This window comes from Capricornis sumatraensis, chromosome 8 (assembly GCF_032405125.1).
Source record: "Capricornis sumatraensis isolate serow.1 chromosome 8, serow.2, whole genome shotgun sequence".
NCBI classification, from domain to species: Eukaryota; Metazoa; Chordata; class Mammalia; order Artiodactyla; family Bovidae; genus Capricornis; species Capricornis sumatraensis.
The window spans coordinates 49,049,615-49,076,119 of NC_091076.1; the positions used below are offsets into that span (position 1 = coordinate 49,049,615).

General features: G+C 48.7%; 1 protein-coding gene across 3 annotated transcripts in view; it reads right to left on the bottom strand.

The window, feature by feature from the left end:
* SMCO4 (single-pass membrane protein with coiled-coil domains 4) overlaps positions 1–26,505 on the bottom strand; it is a 78,310-nt gene that overhangs the window by 50,172 nt on the left and 1,633 nt on the right. For all 3 annotated transcript variants that reach the window (XM_068978572.1, XM_068978571.1, XM_068978570.1), the window contains exon 2: positions 25,830–25,906. The gene's annotated coding sequence lies outside the window, so the exon portion shown is untranslated. The remainder of the gene's footprint in view (positions 1–25,829; positions 25,907–26,505) is intronic.

Sequence of the window (26,505 nt, forward strand, 5' to 3'; positions counted from 1 at the left end):
AAAAGTCAAAACCCATAGAGAAGCACAGAGCAGAATGGTGGTAGCTAGGGTGGGGGGTGGGGAGATGATGGTCAGAGAGAACAAACACTCAGTTATGAGATGAATACATTCCAGGGTGCAATGTGCAACATGGAGTCTACAGTTAGTAATACCCAATGCCTAATTTGCTACTAGCGTAGATCCTCAGTGTTCTCACCACACACAACAGCAGTGGTGACTATGTGAGGTGACACATGTTAATTTACTTGATTGTGATAATCTTTTCACAATGTGTATGTACATCAAATCACCTCGTGGTACTCCTTAAAAATATACACTTTTTATTTGTTAATTATGCCTCAGTACAGCTAGGAAAAATAAGAGGGGAAAAAAGCAGCACATGAAGGATGGAAACCTAGGTCTAGCTGAAATCCATGCTCTTGACCCTTATATTAATATCTGACTGCCTCCAAACAAGAGAGGAAGTCACATTTTTAACTAAAATGTACACCAGAAACTTATCACTGGGTAGTTTTTATTGTCTATCACCTTGCCCTTCAAGATTTAAAAAAAAAAAAAAAAAACAACCTGCACTAAGAGATATAAAGAACAAAAATATTTTACCTTTGGTGAGACGGCTTAAGACTCTCCAGCCCAGACAACAGAACTGATTAGACTCAGACCTGAAAAATTAGAGGCTGGAGCCAAAACATGTCCCTTTGGGATTTTGTCTGGCATCTTGCACTTTCAACAAGTTCCATATTTATTTTCACAGAGTTAATTCTGACTGGATAGTGGTGCTGCCAGGCCCGGTTGATTTCAGAAATCAGTGTTTACCAGATCTTGGCACTTCCACTAAAAACATCACAGAATCACCAGTTTAATCATAAGCGTGCCTACGTTTAGTTTTTAAAAAGTTATTTTTGAAAATTGTCAAAATGTAAAGAATGACATTAAATGAAACTGATGCTTTTTGATTAAAAAGCATCTGACTTTTGTAAGAAATGCCATTTATCTTCTCAGATACCACAGTGAGAGTGCCATCTCATCGTACATGGAGATGCTTCGCTCTGTAAGCTGCAGAACCAGACGTCTCCCTGCAGACACCTGGCCCAGTGCAGTACCATGACCTTTCCCTGCACGACCTTTCCCTGCACAATCCAACCGCACGCTTGGGCTTCTGGTCCCTCCACGATCTACACCCATTCCAGAACTGCAGCTCCACGAGGGCCACCTGCCGCAGGCCCCACGTGAGTCACAATCCTCAACGTGCATCACAAAGACGAGGGCAGCAGAGAAGGCTTCCTGCACGTGATCAGAGGCCCAGCGCTGTGCGAAGGCCCTGCGCTCAAACTATCTCCTTTCACAACCCCCACACTCTGCAGGAGGTGCCCCTCTTACGGCCAGCTTTAAAGACAGACACTGAAGCTCAGCAGGGTTAAGGGAGCTGCCCAGGGCCGCACACCCAGATGCTGCACACACACACAACCCAGGTCCCTCAGACGTGAGCGCCCAGCCCTCGGCCCCCTCACCCCACGGAGCTCTTCCTCCCCTCAGACATGAGTGCCCAGCCCTCGGCCCCCTCACCCCGCGGGGCTCTCCCTCCCCCCATGCACAAAGCCCAGGAAGGCCCCCCTGCCATCTCCTCAGACAGCGCAGGGCGGGTTCTCACTTCCAGTCTGAAGGGAAAATGCTAGCGGTTCTCCCAGACAAACCAGCTGGATAAAGGGAGCATAAAAGGAAGAGAAAACATCTCTGCCCTTAAGAACTCAACCGTCTAAGCTAGAGAGATCTAAACAAACCCCTGTATCTCTAGGGCATTTCCGGTCAGCAATGTATTTCCATCGTCATCGGGGACACACGCACACACATAGAGCCTGACCATGTGTGACGCGCTGACACTTCCTAACCCTCTTTCCTTTTCTTTTAATTCAAGTATAGTTGGTTTACAATATTACAGTTGTTTCAGGTGTACAACATAATGATTCAATACTTTTATAAATTATATTCCATTGAAAATTATTATAAAATATTGGGTATATTTCTGTGCTGTATATATCCTTGTGTGCTCAGCCGCTCAGCTGTGTGGGACTCTTTGCAATCCTGTGGATTGTTGCCCGCCAGGCTCCTCTGTCCACGGGATTCTCCAGGCAAGAACACTGGAGTGGGTTGCCAGGCCCTCCTCCAGGGGTCTTCCTGACCCAGTGATCCAACCCCTGTCTCCTGTGTCTCCTGCACTGCAGGTGGATTCTTTACCGCTAAGCTATCGGGGAAACTCCACAATATACCCTTGTTGCTTATTAATTTTATACACAGTAGTCTGTATCTCTTAATCCCATACTCTTAGGTCCCTTTGCTATTTTTTGCTGCACCACATGCACAGTTCATGCAGGATCTTAGTTCTATAACCAGGGTCGAACCTCTGCCCCCTGCGTCGGGAGTGAAGTCTTAACCACTGTACCGCCAGGGAAGCCCTTTTTTTTTTTCAGTGTGTCAACCTACTAAATTGACTCTGTGACTGTAGATTCTGGATGATAGCTTGAAAAGCCCTGCTCCAGAATGCCCTATTTTAGCTCTAATTTTAAAAATAAATAAATAAAACAGCAAAAAACAATCAGGAAGCTGGCCCTGACATCTAGCTTAAGTTTCTTAGGCTGCCAGGTCACTTCAATGCGCACGGCTGCACACCTCCTGGGGGCGGACTCAGCAGTGACCAGGCTGGCCGAGGTTCTGCACCTGGAGTCCTCTGACCCGCACCCAAGTGCTGCCCGAGTCCTCCAGATTCTGGCCTGTAAACTGGGAGCCAGTGCCACTCACCCCCAAGCTTGTCGCAGGCCACCTGCCCGGGAGCTGGTCCTCGATGTTCAGGAGGCCTAGGACGCGGGCGGGAGGGGGCCAAGCCTAGCCTGCGGGACAGGCCCGGACCCCGACCCCGGCCTCCGCCCCACAGCGCCTGACGCCCCCCAGTGGTCGCGGACAGCTCTGCGGCTACAGAGTGGCCTGCAGCCCCTCCACCGCGCCGAGGGCCGCCTTCAGACCTCACCTCTCGGGGAGGAAAGGTCTGTTTTCTACAGGAAGCATGACACGTGAGGTACCTAAGCTACGACGGGGCCTCGGCCAGGCGCCTGCCCTCAGAGCACGCCCTCAAGCTGGGCAGATGGACAGGTAAACAGGTGACCGTATAACCCACTGGGCCAGGCAGTGTAACTGAAACCCAGGCATCCAGGGAGAGCGCAGCTCATGCTGGAAGGCCCACTCCTAAATCCTAGCTGACTTTTTTTAGCAGGAAAAAAACCACAGCTCACAAATTGCTAATGCATTAAGAATCAGAAACTACCACCTCCAAGCCAAGTCTCAAGCCCGGAAGAAAAGCATCCTTGCCTGCTCTTGCTGTTGTTTAGTCACTAAGTTGTGTGCAACTCTTTGTGAACCCCATGGATTGTAGCCCACCAAGCTCCTCTGTCCATGGGATTCCCCAGGCAAGAATACTGGAGAGGGTTGCCACTTCCTGTTCCAGGGGATCTCCCCGACCCAGGGATCGAACCCACATCTCCGGCATTGCAGGCAGCTTCATTACCAAGCCACCAGGGAAGCCCGTCCTTGGATATTCCTACAGCAACAGCAAGCAGGACTGTCACAACTCCAGCGCTGCCTCCCTGATGTGACTGTAAGCGCTCTGAGGCTGGAAGTAAGGTCACCTGTTCAACATCACATGACAAATATCACAAGACTGGAAGTTCAAAAGATGGTAAATCACTGATTGCCTTTCCAGTTCCTCTGGAACTTGCTCTATATTTGTCCAGAATCAAAATTACAAGAGGAAGGAAGGGTGAGTAAGATGAAAGGCCTTCCATGAGGTAGTCAAAAATAAGACTGAATCTGCTGGATGCTTAAGTAGGTCTTCTGAAAGGTGAAGCCAGAGGCCACCAAGTTAGACTTTAAAAGTCATCTTAAGATTATAAAGCTACTGTATATGTGTGTACTAAAAGTATTCATGTGTCCAATGTGCACACTTGAAATGCCCGTTTCTCAGTATGAAAATTCGTTGAAAATCTAAAAAGAGGGTTACCACATGGCCCAGCAATCCCACTGCTGGGCATATATCCAGAAAAATGGAAACTGTAAAGATACATGCACCCCACCATTCATAGTGGCACTGTTTACAACAGCCAAGACATGGAAGCAACATGACAGATGAAGGGATAAGAAGATGGGTTATATATATACAAAGGAATATTACTCAGCCATAAAAAAGAATGAAATGATGTCATCTGCAGCAACATGGATGAACCTAGAGATTACCCTAAGTGAAGTAAGTCACACAAAGAGGGACAAATACCATGTGATAGCACTTATATGCAGAATCTAAAAAATCACACACACAAATTTATTTACAAAACAGAAACAGACACTGCAAATAAAACTTATGGTTACCAAAGAGGAAAGGGGAGGAGGAAGAGATAAATTAGGCATTTGTGATGAACACATATAGACTACTATATATAAAATAGATAACCCACAAGGACTGTATATCACAGGGAACTACATTCAGTATCTTAAGCTGTATGTATGTATGTATGCATGTATATAACTGAATCACTTGGCTGCACACCTGAAACTAAAACAACATTGTAAACCTACCGTGTGTGTGTTATGCTTAGGCGCTTAGTTGTGTCTGACTCTGCAACCTCATGGACTGTAGCCGCCAGGCTCCTCTGTCCCCAGGGATTCTCCAGGCAAGAATACTGGAGTGTGTTGCCATGCCCTTCTCTCGGAGATCTTCCCAACCCAGGGATTGAAACCAGGTCTCCCGCACTGCAGGCAGATTCTTTACCATCTGAGCCACCAGGGAAGCCCAAAATATCACACTTCAATTAGAAAAAAAAAAAAAAAAAACCTGTTTCCAACATCCTATTTTGGCATTTCTTCATTTTTTCAATGAAGAAATGGGCCTGGGCACTTGAGAGTGGCCTTGTGGTTAACAAGGACACCCTTAGAGCTCTGGTCCCAGCAAATGAAGCAAATGTCAGCTACCCAGCTCCCAAACCAACAACCTTAGAAAATACCTGGCTAAAGCAGGACTCTTTATGCTCCGTCCTCTCTCTCTCACTTTGGAGAAGGGAGTGTACAGGGGAGGTCAGTTACTAAGGCTCTCGGGGCGGTGGGAGCGTCTCAGGCCTCTGCACCCGAGTTAAAGGTCTATGATCTCTCCAAGTCATGCTGGCTTAAAATAAAGACAGAAAGTAGTAACCTGTTCATTGAGTTCTGGGCGATTTCATGTACGCTGTCTCGTTTATATCTACTCAGCTCCTTCAGATATTATAATGATGCCTGGCTTAGGGGACACAGACGCAGAGGTTGAGTAAAAAGCCAGGAGGTGACTGGGAGGGACACTCAGATGGGCCCAGACGCAGCCCCCAGGCCCCACAGCATGCTTGCCAGCAGGGGCAGCACACAAAGGGTGCACACGTTCACTCTCAGAAGACGACTGAGTTTCATTTTATACCCCTGCTAATACTTTGTCTGAAACATCAGAGAAGCCTAAGCAGTATGCTACCTAAAGTCTGAGGTTTGTGATGTCCCCTGAGAACCCATCCGGGGATGTCCCTGGTGATCCAGTGGCTAAAAATCTGCCTGCCGGAAGATAGGATTAGTGAAGTAGAAGATAGAATGGTAGAAATAAATGAATCAGAGAGGAAAAAAGAAAAACGAATTAAGAGAAATGAGGACAATCTCAGAGACCTCCAGGACAATATGAAACACTCCAATATTCGAATCATAGGAGTCCCAGAAGAAGAAGACAAAGTGAGAAAATACTTGAGGAAATTATAGTTGAAAACTTCCCTAAATTGGGGAAGGAAATAATCACCCAAGTCCAAGAAACCCAGAGAGTCCCAAACAGGATAAACCCAAGGCGAAACACCCCAAGACACATATTAATCAAATTAACAAAGACCAAACACAAAGAACAAATATTAAAAGCAGCAAGGGAAAAACAACAAATAACACACAAGGGGATTCCCATAAGGATAACAGCTGATCTTTCAATAGAAACTCTTCAGGCCAGGAGGAAATGGCAAGACATACTTAAAGTGATGAAAGAAAATAACCTACAGCCCAGATTACTGTACCCAGCAAGGATCTCATTCAAATATGAAGGAGAAATCAAAAGCTTTACAGACAAGCAAAAGCTGAGAGAATTCAGCACCATCAAACCAGCTCTCCAACAAATGCTAAAGGATACTCTCTAGACAGGAAACACAAAAACGGGGTATAAACCCAAACCCAAAACAATAAATAGCTATGGGACCATACTTATCAATAATTACCTTAAACATAAGTGAGCTGAATGCCGCAACCAAAAGACAAAGACTGGCTGAATGGATACAAAAACAAGACCCCTATATATGTTGTCTATACGAGACCCACCTCAAAACAAAGGACACATACATACTGAAAGTGAAGGGCTGGAAAAAGATATTCCATGCAAATAGAGACCAAAAGAAAGCAGGAGTAACAATACTCATATCAGATAAAATAGGCTTTAAAACAAAGGCTGTGAAAAGAGACAAAGAAGGACACTACATAATGATCGAAGGATCAATCCAAGAAGAAGATATAACAATTATAAATATATATGCACCCAATATAGGAGCACCGCAATATGTAAGACAAACGCTAACAAGCATGAAAGGGGAAATCAACAATAACACAATAATAGTGGGAGATTTTACTTTTGAACAGTGGGGTATTGGAGAAGACTCTTGGACTGCAAGGAGATCCAACCAGTCCATTCTGAAGGAGATCAGCACTGGGATTTCTTTGGAAGGAATGATGCTAAAGCTGAAACTCCAGTACTTTGGCTACCTCATGCGAAGAGTTGACTCATTGGAAAAGACTCTGTTGCTGGGAGGGATTGGGGGCAGGAGGAGAAGGGGACGATAGAGGATGACATGGCTGGATGGCATCACTGACTCGATAGACGTCAGTCTGAGTGAACTCTGGGAGTTGGTGATGGACAGGGAGGCCTGGTGTGCTGAGATTCATGGGGTTGCAAAGAGTTGGACATGACTGAGCGACTGAAATGAACTGAACTTAATACCCCACTCACAACTATGGATAGATCAACTAAACAGAAAATTAACAAAGAAACAAACTTTAAATGATACAATAGATCAGTTAGACTTAATTGATATATATAGGACATTTCACCCCAAAACAATGAATTTCACCTTTTTCTCAAGTGCACACGGAAACATCTCCAGGATAGATCACATCCTGGGCCATAAATCTACCTTGATAAATTCAAAAAAATTGAAATCATTCCAAGCATCTTTTCTGACCATAATGCAGTAAGATTAGATCTCAATTACAGAAGAAAAACTATTTAAAATTCCAACATATGGAGGCTTAACAACACTCTTCTGAATAACCAACAAATCACAGAAGAAATCAAAAAAGAAACCAAAATATGCATAGAAACTAATGAAAATGAAAACACAACAACCGAAAACCTGTGGGACACTGTAAAAGCAGTGCTAAGGGGAAAGTTCATAGCAATAACAGGCATACCTCAAGAAACAAGAAAAAGTCAAATAAATAACCTAACTCTACACCTAAAGCAACTAAAAAAGGAAGAAATGGAGAACCCCAGGGTTAGTAGAAGGAAAGAAATCTTAAAAATTAGGGCAGAAATAAATGCAAAAGAAACAAAAGAGACCATAGCAAAAATCAACAAAGCCAAAAGCTGGTTCTTGCAAAGGATAAATAAAATTGGCAAACCATTAGCCAGACTCATCAAGAAACAAAGGGAGAAAAATCAAATCAATAAAATTAGAAATGAAAATGGAGATATCACAACAGACAACACAGAAATACAAAGGATCACAAGAGACTACTATCAGCAATTATATGCCAATAAAATGGGCAACGTGGAAGAAATGAACAAATTCTTAGAAAAGTACAAGTTTCCAAAATTGTCTATTAAGAAATAGACAATCTTAACAGACCCATCACAAACATGGAAATTGAAACTGTAATCAGAAATCTTCCAGCAAACAAAAGCCCAGGTCCAGACAGCTTCACAGCTGAATTCTACCAAAAATTTCAAGGAGAGCTAACACCTATCCTACTCAAACTCTTTCAGAAAATTGCAGAGGAAGGTAAACTTCCAAACTCATTCTATGAAGCCACCATCACCCTAATACCAAAACCTGACAAAGATGCCACAAAAAAAGAAAACTACAGGCCAATATCACTGATGAACATAGATGCAAAAATCCTTAACAAAATTCTAGCAATCAGAATCCAAAAACACATCAAAAAGATCATACACCATGACCAAGTGGGCTTTATCCCAGGGATGCAAGGATTCTTCAATACCTGCAAATCAATCAATGTAATACACCACATTAACAAATTGAAAAATAAAACCATGTGATTATCTCAATAGATGCAGAGAAGGCCTTTGACAAAATTCAACATCCATTTATGATAAAAACTCTCCAGAAGGCAGGAATAGAAGGAACATACCTCAACATAATAAAAGCTATATATGACAAACCCACAGCAAACATTATCCTCAATGGTGAAAAATTGAAAGCATTTCCCCTAAAGTCAGGAACAAGACAAGGGTGCCCACTTTCACCACCACTATTCAACATAGCTCTGGAAGTTTTGGCCAGAGCAATCAGAGTAGGAAAAGAAATAAAAGGAACCCAAATTGGAAAAGAAGTAAAAGTCTCACTGTTTGCAGATGACATGATCCTCTACATAGAAAACCCTTGAGACTCCACAAGAAAATTACTAGAACTAATCAATGAATATAGTAAAGTTTCAGGATATAAAATCAACACACAGAATCCCTTGCATTCCTATACACTAATAATGAGAAAGTAGAAAAAGAAATTAAGGGAAAAATTCCATTCACCATTGCAATGAAAAGAATAAAATACTTAGGAATATATTTACCTAAAGGATCTAAAGACCTAGATATAGAAAACTATAAAACACTGGTGAAAGAAATCAAAGAGGACACTAATAGACAGAGAAATATACCATGTTCATGGATCAAAAGAATCAATATAGTGAAAATGAGTATACTACCCAAAGCAATCTATAGATTCAATGCAATCCCTATCAAGCTACCAGCAGTATTTTTCACAGAGGTAGAACAAATAATTTCACAATTTGTATGGAAATACAAAAAACCTCAAATAGCCAAAGCAATCTTGAGAAAGAAGAATGGAACTGGAGGAATCAACTCGCCTGACTTCAGACTCTACTACAAAGCCACAGTCATCAAGACAGTATGGTACTGGCACAAACATAGAAATATAGATCAATGGAACAAAACAGAAAGCCCAGAGATAAATCCACACACCTATGGACACCTTATCTTTGACAAAGGAGGCAAGAATATACAATGGGTTAAAGACAATCTCTTTAACAAGTGGTGCTGGGAAAACTGGTCAACCACTTGTAAAAGAATGAAACTAGATCACTTTCTAACACCGCACACAAAAATAAACTCAAAATGGATTAAAGATCTAAACATAAGACCAGAAACTATAAAACTCCCAGAGGAGAACATAGGCAAAATAGTCTCCGACATAAATCACAGCAGGATCCTCTATGAACACCTCCCAGAATACTAGAAATAAAAGCAAAAATAAATAAATGGGACCTAATTAAAATTAAATCTTCTGTACAACAAAGGAAACTATAAGCAAAGTCAAAAGAAAGCCTTTGGAATGGGAGAAAATAATAGCAAATGAAGCAACTGACAAACAACCAATCTCAAAAATATACAAGCAACACCTGCAGCTCAATTCCAGAAAAATAAACGACCCAATCAAAAAATGGGCCAAAGAACTAAATAGACATTTTTCCAAAGAAGACATACGGATGGCTAACAAACACATGGAAAGATGCTCAACATCACTCAATATCAGAGAAATGCAAATCAAAACCACAATGAGGTACCATTTCATGCCAGTCAGAATGGCTGCGATCCAAAAGTCTACAAGCAATAAATGCTGGAGAGGGTGTGGAGAAAAGGGAACCCTCTTACACTGTTGGTGGGAATGCAAACTAGTACAGCCACTATGGAGAACAGTGTGGAGATTCCTTAAAAAACTGGAAATAGAACTGCCTTATGACCCAGCAATCCCACTGCTGGGCATACACACCAAGGAGTACCCCCAGTGTTCATCACAGAACTGTTTATAATAGCCAGGACATGGAAGCAACCTAGATGTCCATCAGCAGATGAATGGATAAGAAAGCTGTGGTACATATACACAATGGAGTATTACTCAGCCATTAAAAAGAATACATTTGAATCAGTTCTAATGAGGTGGATCAAACTGGAGCCGATTATACAGAGTGAAGTAAGCCAGAAAGAAAAACACCAATACTAACGCATACTAACGTATACTAACGCATATATATGGAATTTAGAAAGATGGTAATGATAACCCTGTATGCGAGACAGCAAACGAGACACAGATGTATAGAACAGTCTTTTGGTCTCTGTGGGAGAGGGAGAGGGTGGGATGATTTGGGAGAATGGCATTGAAACAGGTATAATATCATATAAGAAACAAATCATCAGTCTAGGTTCAATGCAGGGTGCAGGATGCTTGGGGCTGGTGCACTGGGATGTCCCAGAGGGATGGTGTCAGGGGGTAGGTCGGAGGGGGGTTAAGGATTGGGAACACGTGTACACCCGTGGTGGATTCATGTTGATGTGTGGCAAAACCAATACAATATTGTAAAGTAAAAATAATAATAAATTTTAAAAAAATCTGCCTGCCAATACAGGGGACACGGGTTCAGTCCCAGTCTGGGAAGATTCTTCATGCTGCGGAGCAACTAAGCTGTGTGCCTCAACTACTGAGCCTGTGCTCTGCAACCAGAGAAGAGAAGCCACGGCCTCTGCCCCTGGAGAGCAGCCCCAGAGCTCTGCAGCTCGAGGAAGGCCACATGCAGCAACAGAGGCTGAGTGTGCTCAGTAAACAAACAAATAAAATTTGTAAAAAAAGAAAAGAAAAAGAACCAGTCTGTGAGCTGAGATCAACGGTGGCTCACTGTGAGGCAAGTCTGTGCACAGCACCTGAAAAGTGCTACACGCCCGCGACGCAGACACCACACACAGCAGGCTGACTGCCGGGGCTCTGCAAGAGGCTCAGAGGGAAGAACTGCAGAGAGACGGGCAAACACACACCCGAAAGCTTGTGTTTACTCCCCAAAAATGCAGGGAAAGTAGAGTCCTGAGGACAAAAGGATGTCCAGGCAGACAGGCCCTGCATCCTGAGGAGTGGGTGGAGATGACTCCATCACCACCTGCGTCTCTTCATGGACCTCACCGCCCCACCACACACACCCAAGGCCTTAGGCAAGAACACCTACAGAAAAAAGAGGGAAAGGGGAGAAAACGCCAACAAAGAGCAAAATTCCCATGATTCTGCGGTCCGTCAGATCAGAGAGCTGGCCTGAAATTTGGCTCTATTTGCACACAGAATGTCTGAGTTGCGAGGCCGGCGCCCCAGCGCCCACACCTGTTCCCCTCTGGGGGGAGGTCACTCCTGCCTCCAAACAGGCCCAGGAGCCGCTACCCGACTCCCTACTCCCAGATGGGCTCCCAAGAGCACGCAGAGTGAAGCAAGAGGCCACACTGGGCAGACAGACGTGGTTCCTCTGCTCAGTGTTATGCGGCAGCGGGAACGGGAAGGAGCCTGGGGGAGAATGGATACATGTACAACTGTGGCTGGGCTGCTGTGCACCTGAAACTATCACAGCACTGCTAATCAGCTATGCTCCAGTACAAAATTAAAGGTTTTAACGAAACTAAAACAGAAAGACCTGGGTTCAAATCTCTGGTGCTGCTACTTACACACCAGGTCTGTTGCCATCAGCTGATTCTTGTCTTACAAAACAGGGACAGTAATTTCGCATTTCCAAAGTTGTTGTAAGGAGTAAATAAAACAATACACCTAAAAGACTTGATCGGCAACCAGCCACTCTTACTAACATAAGCAGAAGCCACCCAGCCCTGGGTAATAACTAGATCTCATTCTTTAAAAGAAAAAGATTTCAGGAAGTTAATGAGGACTGACCATTTTCAGAAAAATCAAGGCTGCGGGGTGGGGAAAACTATACTCCCCCGCCTTCTGGAAGGATTCTGAAACCTCTCCACCACCGGCGCCCCTACCAGATGAGAAATGGCTGGGAGGTCTCCTTACCTCCAGACTCTTCACACTTTATAAATATACCACACGACCCACCAGAGAGTGCTCGCTGCCAACCTCCTGGGCAAACAAGCCCAACAATATTTGATCCGGAAATTAAACGTCCAGGCAGCCCGGCCACACTCAGTTCAAAATAGATCTCTGTGACCTACTTAGTCTTCCAGTACCATTCCCAACGCTAGACCCAGGGGGGTGGGCGGGTCCGCTGACTTCCGCAGGGCCCTGCACAGCACCCCAGTTTTCCTGTAATTCAAAACATGCACTGAAACAGTGATGGCTTGAGAAATTATCTTGGGAGGGGCCAGACAGAAACCTTAGCTTATAAACAGCTGATTCAAACAGTTGTTAAAAAGCAAAGAGTCTCAAAGTCATGACAGTGCACCCCTCTGACCAGCTCTCATGATGTATTTTCATTCATTTAAACAAAAGGACCTCTCTTGACAGTCCCTTTTCAAGCTACCTATCCCTCACCTTCACAGTTGTTTCTGGAGTATCTGTACCTTCTCCAGGACACAATGGGCTCCTCGGGACCCTGTCTTCTTTATCGTGATATTTCACAGCGTCTTGGTGCAGCGAGAAGCAAGCACTGCATTCACCACCACTGCCTCGCCAGCAAGTCTTCCAGGTCCCACCCACTCCCACGCTTGGCTCCTCAAGATTAGGGAAGAGCAAGAGACAGACTTGGCTGGCTATAAAGATGAGAAAGGCACAGAAGACCAGGGAAAGCTGCTACATAGTTTCAACCACCAGGTGCTACAAAACAGACCTCCTCTATCATAATTCATTTCACTAGGGCGGTGTGACCCTTGGGGCAGGAGATGGGGAACCAGGAAAGTGAATCCAAGGGCCTTGGCAGAGTCAAAGCCAGTAAAATCTCAGAGCATTCCAATGTACAGTACGAGGCAGACAATGGAACACTGTCTTTCACCAACTAGGCAACGGTGGAGGGAGCAAGCTGATGGCCAAAACCAAAGAGAACAAGTCAGAGCAAAGCTGCTAGTCTTCACATCCAAATCCACCCTCCCCAGGGCTCCAGCATCAGCACCATAGACTCCTCTCCCAGACTGAGCTCTCAAATACCCATCCCAGAAACTTACTTGGTAGGCCTTTAGTTTGTTTAGCACTTTGACCCCATCATGACATTTAATCCTCTGCAATCACGAGGCAAGCAGAACAAGCACTTTCATCGCCCGCTTAGAAATGAGGAAATTGAGGCCACAGCATGTCTACCCCATGGTAAAAATCAGGTCTACTGCACAGACCTTCTAACTCCAAGTTCAATGCCTTTTCTCTAAAATCACCCGCACAGTGTGCCCAGGCCTGGGAAAGCCAGGTATCTGAGCTCCAGCCCTCTGGTCTCCAGCCCACTGGCCCCTATGACTGAAAACCTTCTGGAGACAGAACGCTAACACACAGGCCACACACACACACACACACACACACACACTTCCACCTGCTTAACAAACAGGTGCAGAGAAATCATCAACCGTGGTGTCACTTATGTCAGCCACTTGTGCCCCAAGCCAGGTGACCACCCACCTCCCTGTAAACACACTAAACCCAACTCCAGAGCTTTCAAAGGAGAGAGACACACACACTGCTTTCCACAATCAAATGGCAATCACGGTGCAGGGTAGGTAATCACAGATCCCAGAGATCTCCCACAAGCCAGAGATCCTAGACCTCCGAGTACCAGCACCCTGGGTCTACATCCTGTTTCTGGGACTCCTTACTCTCTGTGACCTTAAGCATCTTTGTTTCTCTAAATCTCAGCTTCCTCATTTCTAAAATAAGGAATTCAAAAAAAGGATCTCATGGTGAATGTTTCATGTCACAGAACTTAAAAATGGTTAAAGAGATAAGTTTTGTATATTTCACCACAATAAAATAAAATGGGCTAGCATTTATATTGTTAGAGAACCTCACAGGTTCATAACAAGGATTAAATAAGAGTTTAATGGCAATTCTTCTGTGTGTAGCACATACTAAAGCATAATAAATAGCTATTTATTATTCATAGTAACTTTAATATTAATAGCTTTTATTATCTAGGCAATATGTGCTCAACATGGAAAATGCTGAAAAACAAAAAGATAAAAAGAATCTCCTTTAATACTGAAATCCAGAGGCAACCACCGAAATAAAATTCTTTATGGTATTTTTCCAAAGCATAGATATTTTGTAAATTTGGAATATAATAAATAGCCAACTTTGTCATCATGATCCATTCTTTCCTGCAAAACTGCAGAAACAACTCTCTCTACAACACCCAGAAATAAAGGGACTTTGTTCAGGGCAAGGATCAAAAGTTGCATGAAACTTGAGGCAGGAACACAGAGCTCACGCTGAACAGCTGGGGACACCTGCCCCCAAAGCCAGGAGGGAGGTGTCCATCAAACCCTGGCCACCTGTTCCTCCCTCCCCATCGACGCTCACCCAGAAAGCAAGACCCTGGGGGTCTGGCCAAGCAGGACAAGGGCCACGGAGGAGCCCGTGGGAGCTCTGCACACCATGTCCCCGCCCTCGGGAGCTCCTGCAGTGACAGAGGAGCCTCTGCAGGCAAGTCACCCTGCGGCCTGTGCCTCAGGCTGTGGGGGCACAGGAAGGAGACACGCATGACAGCCATCCCACCCAGCCCCTGGTAAGGAGGAGGTCACCCAGGCCCAGGAGACAAGTGACGGCCCCAAGGCTGCAGGGATGAGACCAGTCCTGACTTCAGGCCAGAAGGCTGAGTTCTCAGGGTCCTGAGGTAGCTCACAGATGCCCAGTTTAAAAAAACACACACAATAAAAAACAAAAAGAAACCATCAGGGCCAATATCCAGTATGTACGTACAAGTCCTTATTTACTAGGTGCTTGGGGCACATCCCCAGTGGCTCAGCATTAAAGAATCCTCCTGCCAATGCAGGAGACACAGAAGACACAGGTTCGATCCCTGGGTGGTAAAGATCCCCTCAAGAAGCAAATGGCAACCCGCTCCAGTAGTCTTGCCTGGAGAATCCCGTGGACAGAGGAGCCTGGCGGGCTACAGTCCACGGGGTCACAAAGAGCCAGACACAATCGGGCAGGCACACACTGCGAGCGTGTCAGCACAGAGACAGTGGCGCCTGGGCACAGGACAAGGAGCTTGTTTTACCCGGACCCTCAGGCTCTGCCTGGCTCCCGTCCGTGGGCAAGGCCTCTCTGCCTCTAATGCGGAAACAAGGCCAGACTCCACTGACTCCTGGGGATGCTACATGGGCCAAAACCTCCCGGAGCGCCTGGCAAAGAAGGAAGCTCTTCTGCTGGGCTGGGGAAGCAGCCCCAGGACTAACTCCAGGGAGTTAGTGGAGAAGGAACCACGATCCCACAAAACGCACTTAAAGGTTCTGTCCCCGGTGAGGCATGGCCTTCCCCCACTTTCATTTTGGATGGGTGAGTATTCTGTTGGGAAGCAGGGCCAGGGAGCGAGCGGCACCCCCAAGGCAGTTCCTGAAATCCAACAGAGGAGCAGCTGCTCCGGGCGCTGGGGAGTTCTATTTCCATCTCTGCTTACACGTAATTATCTCTACAGCGGCACTCCCTGGAGGGCTGGCAGCACCAGCGGCCCCAGGTCACCTCCTGGACCGGCTGCTTCTGCACCAGCATCACAGAGAGAGGCCTGGAAGACAGCCCAAAGCACGGCCACCCGTGGCCCACTCCTCCCAGGCCCGGATCGCAGCCGTGCCAGGCCCTTTCCTCTGGAGACGCAGAGAGGAAACCAAACGGGAGCCAGATAAGGAGCTCCGACGCCGAGTAATCCACAGTTATGAGTCCCCAGGGGCCACACAGGCCAAACCAGCCCAGACCGGGCCAGCCATGCCCGAGGCGCCTTCCTTCCAGCGATGACGGGGCTCGGACGTGGGCCCGAGTGCTTTCACAGCAAACAGGAACGACAGCGCACAGCTCTGTGCACCCACGACAAGCTGGGGGCAGGGAGGGCCTGGGTGCCCTGACGCCGCCCGGGCGCCTGGCCCGTGCCGCACTCCTCCCGGCCGTGCGCTGACTCCACTGTTCTCACAGTGACAGGGTCCACGGAAAGATGTGGGCCCTGGGTGTGCCGGCCTCAGTCGGCAGTTTCTACACCTGCTGGGGTGCAGGCACCATCCCAGGTGGTACCCCTCACACCGGGCTGGCGGCAAGACATGCCCCAGCCTCCTCTGCTCTCTCTTCTTGCCTGTGATTTCCGCGTGGGGAGCGGGTGGTGTACAGGCATCTATGAGGAGGACACACAGGAGAGGGCAGTGGGTCGAGGGTCAACAGAGCAGAGAGAGACAACTGCCACAGAATACCCTGGTGCCTGAACACTGCACTGCAGTGGCATCTAAACCCGGAAAAGCCGCAACCGGCTACCCACCTGCCAATGATTCTCTCACTGTGCTTGCGGACTCGACACTGGCTCCCATCCCATGGGGGCAAAAGGCCCCCACCCCAAACACACACATGGACACACACAAACACACACACACACGCACACGCATACATGCACACATGCACGCATGACTTCCATCTCCATGCCCCCACACCAGCCTGGCAGGCGCACGTGTCCACCTCAAGGCCTCTGTGGCAGCTGTCCCCTGGCCGGACCACGTCCCCTCCACACTACAACTCCCCTCAGACACGACTGCTCAGCAAGGCCTGCCTGGACCCACTTTCAGCGCCTCTCCACCCCCTGCCCTAGGCGCTCCCCTGACGTTTCAGCGACTATCCCCACCTCACACACTCTTCTGGGTCCACCAGTGTCCCCACAAACCCATACCCACCTGGAACCACGTGACCCCTTCTGGAGAGAGGGCCTTCAGATGTACACGGTTAGGGCAAGGTCATGTGGAGGAGGGGGCCCGCAAAGAAAGAGGGGCCACAGACACAGGGGAGGTGCCATGTGGTGACGGGAGGCCGGGAGCAGAGGACGCAGGCACCCCCAGGAACGGCGGGAGCAAGGGACAGGTCTGCCCTCAGAGCCCCAGGACAGCAAGAGAACAAGGTCCTGGTGTTTAAGCCATCTGGTTGCGGTCCTTTGTTGCAGCACACTAGGAAACTGGGACGACCATGGATTGTGACCAGCTATTTATGGTCTGTTGCCCCTCACAAGAAAATAAGCCCCAAGAGAAAAGGATTTTGATGTCTTTTGCTCTGTGTAAAACGCCCAACGCATGGAATAGCATCCACCTGAAAAAACGTATTTGCTGAATAGGTTCTGAGTGAATGAAGATAAGCCTAGAAGGGAGGTGGGGTGCTGTGCCCACCCTACAGAGGGCACAACTGAGGGGCCAGGGTCCCAGCTCCACCCAGAGACAGAAGAGCCAGAACCAGAACTGAATCAAGACCTCGTTCATTCCTTTGGGAAGCAACCTTCAGCTCCTCCAGGTGCCGAGCAAGGCACTGCCACGCGAGCCCTTGGTGAGCATGCGCGTGGAGCAGAGTGCAGGCAGCACAGGCTCCAGGCGTCCCCTGGGCAGGGCTGCGTCCTCGCCTGCAGAGTGAGGGCAGCCGGCCGGCCGGCCTGCTGGTGAGGATGCAAGCGAGGCCTGTCTTCCCACACTGCTTCCGCGAGGCCCTCAAGGGCCCAGAGGCCAGAGGACGGCTGTCCAGCGGCTGATGCAGGCGGCGCCTCTGGCGCTCTCTAAGCACTACTCTGAAGTCCAGCTTGCACTACAGGGCACTCGTGCTTGCACGCCCCACAGTCACACCCTGTCACATGCACACACGCCTAGACTCACCGCACCCGTGGCTCTGCAAGCCCCGCGGTCTGTGAACCACCTCCGTCCCCGCCGGGCGGGCGGCCCTGTTCCTCCCCCGCACACATGGGGCTCCCCCAACATGCTCTGCTCTCAGGACCAAGGTTCCCTTCTGCCCCCTGGACCCAGGCAGCCACGGTCCTCTGGAATCCTGGGCACAGCCCTGCCCACACTCAGCCGGCAGGCCTCTCTGGTTTGGGGGAACCATCAGAAAACATAGCAGGGACTTCAGAAGAGCGTGCCATCACACTTGCGTGCACTGCACACACATGTGGTCAGGGCAGGAGACCCGTGATAACAGCACCCCAGGGCCAGCGCTGTTGGGAGCACAACCAGGCAGGGGGTGAAGCGAGAGCCCCCCACCTGCGGGCTGCACTTCCTGGCCCTCCCTGCAGCGACCTCAGCTCACAGGGCCCCAGAGCAGCAGACGGCAGACTCTGCAGGGCACCCCGAACACTGCATGGTTCTATTTTCCTGCAGCTAGAAGAGGCAGCACGTGGCCCATTTACCCTGCGTGGAGAACAGGATAAAGAGCCCCAAGCCTCGAGCCCAGAGCCCCATCCCACCTGCACGCGGAGCCACCAGGCTCACAGCTGCACGTCCCCTCTCACAGCTGGGCTCAGCCTCTGAAACAAAGCGGAGAGGCTGTAAGAGGATCCGCAGGACTCAGTCACCCTAAGCAGGGGGCCTCTGCTCTGACACCCCACGGCAGGGCTGATGCAGGAAGAGAGCCCCAAACTCTCCACCCCGCGGCACTCCCACAGCCCTGCCTGACGCGGACCTGCCTATATCCTCCTCGACGTTACCAGACGATGCGCACTGCTACACTTACCGAAGCCAACACTCATTTGTTCATTTAGAAACACTAAGTAAGGAAAGGGGCTTCCCAGGCGGCTCAGACATAAAGAATCCGCCTACAATGCAGGAGACGTGGGTTCAACCTCTGGGTGGGGAAGGTCCCCTGGAGAAGGAAATGGCAACCCACTCCAGTAATCTTGGGCTTCACTGGTTGCTCAGCTGGCAAAGAATCCGCCTGCAATGCAGGAGACCTCGGTTTGACCCCTGGGTCAGGAAGATGCCCTGGAGAAGGGAATGGCAACCCACTCCAGTATTCTGGCCTGGAGAATTCCCACAGACAGAGAAGCCTGGTGGGTACAGTCCATGGGGTCACAGAGTCAGATACGATCTAGTGATTAAGCCACCTTTAAGGAAAGGAGAACACAAATCAAAGTGGCAGCTGCTTACTATTGCTGAGTGCGTGCTAGTAGTGTGCTGATCTTCACAAACATGACTCTCTGAATCCCCGCAACAGCCCTGTGGGGTGGGTGCTGATATTATTCCTGGTTTACAGATGAGGAAACGGAGGCCAGGAGAAAAGACAACTTTACTTACATCGCACAGCCACAAACGACAGAGGGGGAGCTGGAAGTGAAGCCTCCTCCCACCCCACCAGCGTCTCCATCACTCCTGCCTCCTGGCCTTCTTTGACCGGCAGGTGCAGGACGCTGTCATTAAGTCAGAGCCTCCAGAGCACACTGTGCAGCTCAGCCCACAGGGAAAGGCCAGGGGAGGCCTCAGGACATGCTCTCTGCTGGCCCAGGCAGCTCAGGGACCGCCCATCACTCTCTTCCCAAGCGAGCTGGGAGCGGGCGGAGGGGCACCGCCTGCTGCAGGGACAGCCCCGCCGCAGGGTGCTGCTTCACACCCAGAACAGAGGCTGTCCCGAAGCCAGAGCCTCTGACTTTCTGGCATGCACTTCCCTAGCTCAGCTCCCAGGCCTGGCACCTCTGCCTCGGCTACGCAGAACAGAACTGCTATCAAAGCGCTGCTTACAAGCACTTGGCTCCTTGGGGAGAGGCTTGCTGAAAGACTCTGGCAGGTCATGCCAGAATTAAAATGATCCATTACAGTGCCCAGCCTCTGGGAAAAGTGGAGAAAACATGAAACCAGAAGCACTTGCTTCCACTGCCACATTCCCACCCCTGTCTGCAGGACACCCTGAGCAGAGCCATGGTCCTGGGGGTTCAGTGTCCCCATCCTCTAGGGCTGTGATGCCTGCCCCACAAGTAAGATCTGAAAGCCAAGTGAGTCTCATAGTCACACCAGCGGTGGTGAAATGCCTACTAAACACTATCCGTTTCTATCGTCTAGCAGAATCGCAGTCCAGGGGGAAGGGGCGGCCTCATTATCTATTGGTACTTTAAACCAGCCCAGCCCTCAAGAGCGCAGCGTGGGGATTTGCTATAACAGTTCAAACATGTAGAACCTGTGGCATACTGATTCCACTCCTAGAGAAATACACATGTGTACAACAGTATGCATGTATGAAGATATAACAGCAAAACTAAGGAGTTAGATTATGTCTATCAATGGGGGACTGACTCATAAATTATGATACATCTATACTATAAAATATTTTGTAGAAAAAGTAAAAGAGAGAAGAATGCATGAGAAGATCTGTAAGACCCATTATATGAAAAGATAAAATAGTGAAATGACATATATGATGCAATGCAATTTATGCCTCAGAAGAAACAAAGCAGTATGTTTCTGGGTCTGGAGAGGCTGATGGACGTTCCAATCGGTCAGGGCTGAGGAGTTAGCAGGGAGGGGCCCCTTGAGAGAGGGGGTCCCAGGGGAAGGAGAACTCTGTATCTGCTGCTGCAGACTTCACTAAGTGATTGGGAGGGTGGGGTGCAAGAGTGTAACAAATTAATGTATGGCTTAGAAAAAAGGCAACAAACTGATTGCAAAATACCACTACCACCAAAACAGGGTTCCTTGGTGTTCTGGCTTGAAGCTGCCTCCGCAATTTGAACAAGTTTGGGGCCACACTCCAAGGTCTTCGCAAGAATGAATAATGAAGTTCAAGTGCAATCTCTAAGCCACAGGGACAGACAGGATCAGGGTTGACAGAGAAGAAGGGCAAGGTGGACGGCAGCACTGTGGGAGCTGCAGCTGTCCCCCTGAAGCCGCTGGGCTCCAGGAGCCACTGTTCCGAGACTTGCCTCCCTCTCACCCCATGGGATAAGAAGAAAGTAAGAACCAGGGTGAAGGAGAATTCCTTTTCCCACAGCAGAGGGGCGGTCATCCACTGTCAGCAGCAGAGCCACCCCCGAGTGACGCTGGAGGAAAAGGGAAAGCAGGGAACGTATCAGCTGTTAAGTTGCGTCACTCTCTGTGACCCCACGGACTGTAGCCCGCCAGGCTCCTGTCCATGAGATTCTCCAGGCCACTGGAGTGGGTTGCCATTCCTTTCTCAGGGGACTTTCCCAACCCAGGGATCAAACCCAGGTCTCCTGAACGGCAGGTGGATTTTTTACCATCTGAGCCACTTTGCTGCCAGGCTCCTGAGGCTCCAAGGACAGCCAGGCTGGCAGCCCAGCGTCCACACATTTAACTCCCTCTGAACAACCAGTCAAGCCTCACTTCACATTCAACACTGAAACTGAACCGGTACACACATCAGAGGGTTCTGCCAACAGAACAAGAACAATGTGGTACAAGGAGAGATCAATCAGTGATATCCTGGGTAAAGACAGTTACTCTTTCTGCTTGCCAATAGTAACATGTCTGTAAAATTAAAGATTTGATAAAGACCTTGTTTGCTTCCTAATAATAACTAAAACGAACACACAAGTACACAGCTAAACACAGAGCAAAAAGAAAAAGAGAAGGGCTTTGCTTAGGACATGATGTTCAGGAGGCAGGCTGACAGCTCACATCCCCAGGTCAGGTGCTTCCCTCCCATTAGTACAGGTACTCCATTAGTGCACCAAACACTCTGGGCACTGGAACAGCCCACGGCTAGGGGACCACCCTCAGGACAAGGAAGAGAAACCCCATCTTGGGGGGAAGGGGTGCCCCCTGCACAGCGGGGCAGCGGAGTCCCGTGCATGACTCACTGGGGTGAGGCCTTGCCTGCAGAAGCCGGGAGCAGGCGGGCCCAGCGAGGATCCTCGGCCCCCTCGCAGTGAGAACGCAACCCAAGAAAAGCCAGGACCTGGCCAACAGGCTGGAGCTCAGCAGGAGCTACCTGAAGAGTCCCAGTGTTTACGCAAAGAAAATGGGAAGCCTGGGCAAGTTTGCACAGACACGGGCACTGGGAGGGGAACAGCCCGGGGCCAGCGCACTCCTGACCTGCCGGCAGGCCCCGCGCGATGAGGACACGCAGGCCCGGAGAGCACAGGCACCGCGCAAGTCCCTGGGCTTTGGCGCTGCTTCCCCCAAGAACAGCCCGGCTCCCCATCGCGCTGCACCCCTCGGGCGGGGGGTGGGCTCACCTCCCGGCAGGGCCGGCCACCCCGAGAACTCGCCCACCAACCAGCCTCGGATGTGTGATGACCACCTGCCACCCGTGTCCAGAGATGGGTCAGGCCCTGGGGGACCTGTCAGAGGTGAGGCCCACAGCCGGCACAGTCCGCTGGGTCCCCCGGGAACAGGAGGGTGTGGACCCCACCCCGGGAGGTGGCCTCCACGGGGCTTTTCCCCTGCGATCCTTTCACCTGAAGTGTGAACAAGCAAGCTTGCACGTCCCTCATGGACTGGGGTCTGAGAACCTGAATTCCATCCCAAGCTGCTCCAGGAAAGGTGGCAATGGAGGCCAGGTAGGCGGGTGAAGACAGGGGAGGGCTTGGGGTTTATGCCAGCACCTTCCTCCAGCCTGAGAGAGAGACCACAGGAGGCCACCATGGTTTCTAGAGAGGCCCTCGGTCTGCACATAGCATCCATACCCTGCCTGCGGCATGAGACTGGCCGTGAGGGGCAGGGGGAGAGCGGAGACTCGGCCCCGCATCTCTCAAGCCCAGGTCCAAGGATGGAACATCGTCCATGGCCAGTGCCCCCTGTGCCCACCAGCTGCCAGCCTCAACGCCGTGAGGCCAACCCTCACGCTCTCTCAGGCCAGTTACCCTGATGGCCTCAAACCTCTGCCACCCCTTGCGGACTCCACACAGCCCCGACCCAGCCCCGTCTCTGGGACAGAGTCCAGCGCTGGCAGGGCGGCCTGACCCCCGCCTCCCAGGCTCTGGACTCACAGACATCTGGGCCGCCACGCAGGCGAACATCCCGCCCCAGCTCCGGGGACACAGGTGCTTCTGAGCCGTCTCCTCATCTGAGCAGGGGGATAACACGACTGACCTCCGGAGCCTCTGTGAATTCAGCAGAGGACACCCCGGCTCTCCAAGAAGGACCATGACTCTCCCCATCCCCAACCGGGCTCCAGAGTCTCCGCTCCTCACGACCTCGCCGTGCTGCTTCCTCACAATGAATGAACATGGGCAAGCTCAGAAAAAAGGCACATTCGCGATCTAAAGGTGAAGGGTCAGAAACATAAAAATCAGGTTCCCAAGACGTGAAAGATACCAAAATTAACTCATTATCAAAATAATGGGAGAGGAGGGAAGAGACAGGGAAAAAAGAAAAACAGCACTTCAGAGGAACTGCTTTTAAAATATACAGCTTTGCGACTTTTTCTTAGACTTCATTTTTTCCAAAGATTTAGGAAGATTACATTTCAAAAGCTCACAAAGGAGACATTTCTGGGTTTTTTTTTAATTGTTTCTTAATTAAATATCTTCAGAGAACTAAGAAGTACTTTTACAGACTGACTGAATCTTAATAAAATTCTCAGAGAAATTCTGGCATCAGTCACAACAAACACCCTCTTGGAATTTCATTTCATTTTCTGCATACAACTTACTATGGAAACTCATTTATGATGATACCACTACCAGTCAAAATCTGCCTGGAGCACAAAAACTTCAAAGTGCCACAACAGATTCCTTTAGGACTTGATGGAAATTGGTCCCATATTTAGCCAAATCCTCATCTAACAAAGAACTCCCCCATGACAAACTGTCCACTTTTTACCATCAAAATCACTTCTTCCATCCCCTTCGCAGCCCATAGCTTCCCTTCCCTCCCACCATATACTACAGCTCTAACAATGCCTCCTTCCAGCCAGAAGTCCCCAAATTCAGTCTCTTTCCCTTTTTGCACAAAACGGACACAAGGTAACTAGCCACATCCATCTTTAGCCCCTACCAAAGACCTGTTCCTTCTGGCTTCTAGTTTGCTTCAAGCCCCACCTTTCTTTTAATTCTCACCTGAAGTATAGTTGATTCACAAGGCTGAGCTAGTCCCAGCAATGCCCTCCTTTCAGATGATGCTAAGACCCCGAATATTCACTGTGTGTGTTGAGGGTGCAGTGGGAAGCCAAAAGCTAAAAGAATTATTTATAAGTACAAAATCATACTTTAAAGCCTTTTTCCCTGGAGGACAATTCCTACTGGAAGACTTAATCAATCCCATTATTCCAAGTGCCCATGGGCAAGGGGAGAGGAAGGGGTGAATGCTAACCATCACTGAGTACTTCTGCAACTCACAAGTGCATCTCATTTAGTGCAAGGCAGATATTATCATCTTAATTTTACACACATGGAAATCAGGCTCAGAGGGATTACGCAATGGGCTCAGCATGTACACCAGGCCCACCAGACACTGGGCTCCTGAGTCATGGACTCATATGCTTCCAGAGTCTTCGGGTGCTTAGTGTAGAACCTGTCCTGGGTATGAGGGCACTTTACAGTTTACACATTGCTTTCCACATATAAGATCTCATTTAATATCCCAATCCTGTAAGAAACAGTTAAGAATTACTTTTCCATGGCAGAGGAGCTTGGGGGAGAAGGGGTACATGCATACGCATGGCTGAGTGCCTCTGCTGCTCACCTGACACTACACAACGTTGTTAATCACTACATCCCAAAACAAAATAAAACATTTAAAAAAAGAATTACTCTTCCACTATCATAAAACATTACATGCGTGCAGCCTGTCATGTCCGACTCTTCGTGTCCCCATGGACGGTAGCCTGACGGGCCCCTCTGACCATGGATTCTCCAGGCAGGAACACTGGAGTGGGTGTCATCCCCTCCTCCAGTGGATCTTCCCCACCAGGGATCAAACCCACGACCCCTGCTGCATCTCCTGCATCACAGGCAGATTCTTTACTGCTGAGCCCCCGTATCTTGTCCTGCCTGATACATGGTAGGGGCTCAAATGACAACTATTATTAGCACCAGGATTTTTATTAATTTAATAGCTCTCAGTTACAGTAAAAATGTATACAAGAAACTGACAGAAAAGGATTACTGAAAATGATGTGGTCAAACCCAATATGGATTTGAAAGCTACTAATGGAAGAGAACAGAAAGACAGAAGCATTCAGTTATGATAAAATACACACACACAGAACTCTTCCCACCCACCAGCACCATGACTTGGTCATGAATGTGCCATTTGACCCAGCCATGGCATTTCAACCTCTCAGCATCCAAAACAAGATGGGCAGGAAGTGCCTCTGAACTTCTACTGAGAGGTTGTCCAGAGGATCTAGGGAATAGGGGTGGAGCAGACACATTATTACCTTGAGCTATTTTTAATGTGCTGTATCTAATGCACTATTTGCCTATTAATTTCACTCACTCGAAACCTGGGAGGTTCAGAAATGTCACATGCAACAGGAATCAGCTCCCCACTTCTCAAGTCAGAACAGAAAAGTTGACAGAAGTGTGGTGGTACAAGGACGGCAGCATCAGTCAGACAGAAGGAAACCTATGGTCATATGGCAACGAGAGAGGCTTCCGGGCGGCTCAGTGGTAAAGCATCAGCCTGCAGTACATGAGACCCAGGTTCAATCCCTGGATCGGGAAGATCCCCTGGAGGAGGGTATGACAATCCGCTCCAGTATTCTTGCCAGAAGATCCTACGGACCAAGGAGGCTGGTGGGGTCCTCCGGTACAGAATGGGGTCACAGAGTCGGGCACGACTGAGCACTCACCCACGGCAAGGAGAGATCCTGGGGGTATTCTTCGAGTAAGGCTGCTCCACGTGGAGCCACTGCGCATCCACTTCAGGCTTGAAGGTTCAAACAAAAGAAAAATTTCAGGTCCTCAGATGAGACATACATAGTTTTTTAAAACACATTTAACTACTTTATGATAATGATAGCTGAACAGGCAATACACTAATCGTCTGCATAAGAACAGTATCCTGACTGCAAATCCAGTACCAAGTATTATTAGTTTTTGGTTTTGTTTTGCCTTATGCAGCCTCTCTTGCTTCTGAGCTGTGTTAAGTCCATCCTAATTTCTTTATAATAGGCTGAGGTGGACTTTGTGTGGCTGATCAAGGTTCACAAGGAAAAAGGTTCCCTCAAACACCTACTCCTGCCACCTGAGACTGTCTAACTCATTCTGTATACCGAATTTTGCAGATAAAGAAACTGAGTTCCAAAGAGGGGAAGTGATGCATTGGAGGCCATCAGCTGAGTCGCTCAGTCATGTCTGACTTCGATCCCATGGACTACAGCAAGCCAGGCCTCCCTGTCCATCACCAACTCCCGGAGCTTACTCAAACTCATGTCCATCAAGTTGGTGATGCCATTATTGGAGGCCATAATCCTTGCTAATACATCTAGGACTAGGACAAGGTCTCAAGGCCTACAGTGTGGGTCT